This window comes from Elgaria multicarinata, chromosome 2 (genome assembly GCF_023053635.1).
Source record: "Elgaria multicarinata webbii isolate HBS135686 ecotype San Diego chromosome 2, rElgMul1.1.pri, whole genome shotgun sequence".
In the NCBI taxonomy this organism is placed as follows: Eukaryota; Metazoa; Chordata; class Lepidosauria; order Squamata; family Anguidae; genus Elgaria; species Elgaria multicarinata.
In genome coordinates this window covers 79,453,615-79,459,299 of record NC_086172.1, presented here as the reverse complement: position 1 = coordinate 79,459,299, position 5,685 = coordinate 79,453,615, and the positions used below count along the sequence as shown (strand labels likewise).

General features: G+C 42.6%; 1 long non-coding RNA gene across 1 annotated transcript; it reads right to left on the bottom strand.

Annotated features, from left to right (window-relative positions):
* Positions 1–485: 485 nt before the first annotated feature.
* Positions 486–5,046, bottom strand: LOC134393643 (uncharacterized). Its single transcript, XR_010025092.1, has 3 exons — positions 4,854–5,046; positions 4,527–4,707; positions 486–625 (listed from the first exon to the last, which is right to left on the bottom strand). It is a non-coding gene; the product is annotated as an uncharacterized LOC134393643 (long non-coding RNA).
* Positions 5,047–5,685: the final 639 nt, after the last annotated feature.

The window sequence follows — 5,685 nt, the reverse complement described above, 5'->3', positions numbered from 1 at the left end:
TTATTGACATTGAGTATGGGGCAATACTTTGTGTCCAGAACTATAGAACTGGAAAGAACCAAAAAGGTCAAAAAGGTCAAAGGTTGCATTATCAAAGCCCTGGTGGTGGGTCACGGTGGACTGTGTTTGACTTGGCCAGTCCAATGCTGTGCCCTCTTCCCAACATAGCTGTAAAAGATGCCTGCTGCCTAGCCTTTCTATTTTATTATTTTTAATTAGATTTCTTACACCCCTCATAGACAAAAGTCTCTCTCGGTTTTGTGCAGATTAAAACACAATAAAATATAATAAAATACACAAACAATTAAAAACCAGCACAGATGAAAAGTCCAACAGAGACATACCAGCATAGGACCATAAAATACATGACGGATTACAAAAGCTAAAAGAGAAATAAAGAAAGAAACTAAGAGACTAAAATGCAGATCTTAAAAGCCTGTTGTTGTTTTTAATATCCTCTAAGGAAGCCAATTATGCACTCTTCCTAGATACCTTCCTGTTGACAATAGTGTCCCCTTATTACCGGTATCCTATGGCATGGCATCCATAGGATGTGCTCTTCACGCAGATCCTTTCCACAGTAGGGCCTTTTACCACCATTGAGACATGGCTCTTCTGCGTTCTGCTGGAAACAGAATGAAAACTGTGGTTCCACACAGCACTTAAAGGACCACTATATACTACTTTAAATAGTGTACTTAACATTTTCACAATGCTCATTCCTATGAGGTTGAGATGTCAGAGAAATTCACAACTGATTCCAATGAGTTCAGATTTCTATGACTCTGACTGGCAGATTCCACAGCAGACTGGCATTCCCTGAGTCCATAGATTCTGTGGAGTTGCAACTGTTTTTTGCTTCTTCTTTTTTACTTTCACTTTCTGGGATTTCATGCATATTTAGTCACAGAATAACATGAAAACAAACAAATCACTTATCAAAAATGTGCATTCCCCCTCCCCATAGGCTAAAACTTGAAAATGCTCATTATCGGTTAATTTGCACATTTTCGGAAGTGCACATTTGTGCAAGTGTACATATGCACAAGCGTGCACAAATACAAGTTTGGGAAATTGAGAAAAATCCAATTCTGTCAATGAGCGGACTACAGAATGAAAGGTGCCTGGAAATCCACATAATACAGATAGAATGGATTTAACAAAATCTATACATCCGTAATATGAGCTAGATCATTTTTAATCAGAAGCAAACCCCATTCAGTTCTAAAAAAAATGCATAGTTCAGCTTTCAGTCGGCAAAACTCTCTTTTAGTATGGTTTAAAGCAGCTCCAGTTTCTACTGAAAACAGCCCTCTAATTAGTCATTTCCTGTTCCCTCCTGGCAACCAGCCTTACTGAAATTGACTGTTTAATTACCTCTTTTCCTCTTTGCAGTCAGAACAATCCCACCATTTGCTCATTTATCCAAAATGAATAAATAAAAATAAAAATTATTGATCAGCACAGCTGGACTGTAGTGAAAAAATGAAATAAAATAATTTTAATTCCTGCACTTCGACTTTGATGCAGTTTCCAATACTGCCAGAGCAGTAGTGGAACCTACCATGAACAAAATGGGAACCTGGTGGCTCCAGAAATGAGTGGAAATGCTTGTTTCTGGAACAGCACAGGTGAGCAGAGCTTGCAGAAGGAGTTTTGTTGACCTTTCCCATTCTGGAAAGGAGCATTTACTGGGATTCCTTTAGGAAGATTTAGTTCCTGTTGCACTCATGGTGGGTCCGGTGAGCACAATGGAACCAGCTCAGGTGCACTGGTGGTGTTGGATACTGCCCATTGCACTGAATGTCAGAAAAATGGCCACAAACAGGGTATTAAAATGACAATGAGGAAGACAACATGGAAATCACTGCATTGCAAGTGTTTGGCAGCACCATCATTTGGATCCTCTGTAATAACGGTGTAAACACAATGATGTCAATCAACCAGAGAAAACGGCTCATGTAGAAGCAGCCAATGTCACACAGACACAAGTGTTTGCGTGTGCATATTTTGTGTGCTTAAAAGCTCAACAAGGCATGTTGTGATTACAAAGGTATGTAACAGCAGGAGCCTTCTGCAGGCCTCTGTGACTGTGTCCTGTTCTGTACGATTGTGCTGTGCAAGGTGTATATGTGTGTTGATCTTGGTGAGTCTACTACATGCAAGTGAAGGTGTATGAAAGTATGTGTAGCGTGCGAGAGAAACTGGGAGTGGACGTACAGGGCATGTGTGAAAGGTTCTCTTGGATCCCAGGGACACCCGGTGTTGTCTTGCCTCTTGCTGACTGGCTGGAAATTGGGTCACTGAAATGCTGTGATGTCACACTTCAGTGCTCTGCTAGAATTACAGTGAAGGGGGCCCCTCGGGAGGAGAAACGGAGTCACTGTTAAACAATAAGAGGAAAACCACTTAAAATTGCCTGTCTTCTGTGAAGTGCACCCGCTGCTGCTGGCCCAGTGAGACATCCTTCACACCATGTGGGAAGCTTAGAAACACTTTGTGTGCCCTGCCCTAAACTCAGAAGGTGCCTGCTTTGGGATTGAGAGACAACTCCATGCTCCTGGATTGGCAGTTTGTGCACCATAGCAGAAATAATCGTGAATACTTTCACACCTGCATGGTACTGCTTCTCTCAAAATCCCCATTCATCTCTGCTCAGGCACAGGCTTTGAAACCTGCCAAAATGTTTCCTTCTTACAAATCAAAGCTAGTTATTTAACCTGGGCTCATCTGTTCTACACTGGAAGTACAAGAACACTCTCCTTACCCCCACTGAGACACTGAAAAAAATAAAAATAAAAATAAAAGTGAATATGTGAGTAAACAACAATTAATGTATTGTTTTTATATACTCTCAAATTAACATGTTTGTATTTGAACAACTACGAACGGAAGCAGCTTTTTTTTTAAAAAAACCACACCATTAGCTCACAAGACCATCTTGAATTTTTTGACAACATTCGATATTCCAAAGCAATGATGGACATTGCCATTTCAGAATTGATGATTTTGGTTGCTATTGTGTATACATTTGCCTGGAAGAAAATCCACTGAATACAATGGTACTAATTTATATTTGTTACATTTATATCCTGCCTTTCCTCTGAGGAGCCCAAGACTGTGTACATGATCCTCCTCTATCCTCCTAACAACCCTGTAAGGTAGACTCATTTCCAAGGAAACATGCAAAGGATTGCACTGTCTGTGTAGAAAGTGACCACTAGGAGTTCAAAGAGCAATGAAAGCTAGACGTTCTCTGTGACACAAGTAAATATCACCCCCTCTCAACTTAATTTCACCAGACATTTTTCCAGTGAGGCAGGAATGTTGTCAACAAACCTGCCTTGGCCATGTCCAATTATGGGCTTGAAAAACTGTACACCTTTAAACACTCCAGAGATATGGCTGGCCTTTTTTCTGAATGGCACCAGAGACACTGTGATTTTGTGGGTAGAGGTATTGCTAAGGGAATAATAACAATCACAATAACAACCCCCACTACCCCCACCACCACCTAGTTCAGGATACAAATTTGTCCCACTCGGAATGCCCGGCTGGAGATCAAGAGGTTCTTCGCTGGATGCAAACATAAAAGGAGATTCTGCACTCATTGTTTAGGCTGGACAGGCTACTTCATCAGCACATGCACGTAAGTGTTTTTAATGTTATTCTCACCCTTACTCTCAATGAAACTTTTGTTGAAACTCATTGATCACTAAGAAACAATGTGAATGACAAAGCCAGCTGTTTTGTAGGCTCAAGTGCAGGAGTCCAATGGAACTCTCATTGATTGCTGTGAACTACATGACCAAATTGCCCAACCAAGCAGCATTTTGTTTAAGGAGCATCTCTCTAGTTGAGTCACTTCTTTCTCTCTGCCGTTACTTGCCAATGCTTTATGTGGTGGTGTAGTGGTAAATTTTTAAGTGCAGGTGCTCGTTATGACAGCCCCTGTACACCCCCACCCCTAGGAGAGGCCAAAAAAGTTATGTTGATCCATCTATATGTGTGTATTACATATATGTGTTTTGTAGGTCTTTTGACCCATCCAGGAGCAAGCTCCCCCCGCCCCCAAATACTTTATATTACAACAGAGATAGTGCCCAACAATATATGGTTGCTGGGAAAATCCATTTCCCTCCAGCTATTGTGAGGACTGCAGCAAAGCTCAGAAGGAACAGGAAAGTCTGAAGTGGGGTGGCAGATGACATCCATGTCCCTGCTAATCAAAAAGTCCTGGTGCTCTGACCCCATGAGCCCTGGCTCCACAATGCCACTAGTTTTATGTGGTGGTTGTTCCCCACTCACATCTAAAACATTGTCTTGTAACTGGGTGTGTTTATTTTGGCCATGTGTGTGTGTTTCAATTTCCAAGTGGCTCTCAACCATAACTGATGCTGAGTGGGAACTGCAATTCCTAGAAGCCAATATGATCAGGCGTATGTGCGTGGCACCATCATCATGCATGCCCCAACATTACTTATGAGCCAGGAGAAAACTCAGAAACAGACATATTTCCAGCTTACCTCCCAAAACAACCACCAAGAAAGCTTGTACAATCTCAGCCAATTCCAAATGGAGCCAAGGAGAGTTTGCCCAGCACTGATTTGGTGGGTGGACTGGAACAGGTTGCTCCATCCAGTTTTAAGAATGTAAAGGATGCTCTCTCTCTCTCTCTCTCTCTCTCTCTCTCTGAAACCATCAGCTCTTAAAAAAAAGACAATAAGAAATTAATTTGGCATTCTATCAGCAAGTGTTGGGTATGAATCATTCAGGGTTGTGAAAGGGGACTTGTGTACAAAATCATTATTTCTGGCTGCATCACCAGCTACTAAGTAAGTAATGCATCCTACCCCAGAAGCAGCAGCCTTTTTAATAAAAAAGTGATCAGATGTCCATGATCCAGAAAGCCTGGTGTTTTCCCTTTCAGAGTGGTCAATTCCAGAGGCCTTGTAAGAAACGTAAACCGCCACAGGACATTAATATCAGGCAGCAGTCCTCAGCACCATTGCCCTGTTTCCAGCTTTGCAGCGCTTACCTTCCACAAGCGGGAGTGGAATGACCAGAACACCATTGCTGATACACCCTCATATCCCCATTTTCCACGCATGTGTCTTGGCCTTCTCGGAACACAGTGTACTCTTACCCAACCCTATCGCAAATATCCATTGCCCTGTGGCTGCAATCCAGGACAGAGAAAAGCATAAAAAGGCCATCGATTTCAGTGACACAGTCGGTCATACCATTAGGCAAATTGAGGTGGCAGTCTCTCTCAGGCAGCTGATTTGTCTATCTGGAAAGGGCAGCAAACCATCAGTTATTTACTACTACAACTACATCATCATCATGTTTGTCGTGGTGGTTATTTTACAGCCAAAGAGGAGGGGAGGGACGCTTAGGTGCCAAAATAACTTGGCTGGCCTTGGGTACCATGCACCTAGACTTGGGGGGAGGGCTGCCATTTATTTGTCAGTGCAGTTCAGGCAGCAGACTTTCTTGGCCCAGCCCTGTGCAGTGGGCTTTTTGTGCCCAACTAGATATGACGTGGATGGGAGAGCCATGATAGGACCTCTTGGTGCCATCTTCTGGGCTTAAAAGCAGTCTTGAGGAGAGGTTGTGCTCTGTAGTTGCCGTGCTAAGGGAAGAGAGAGGTATGATCTTCCTCCTTCACCATTTCCCTGATTT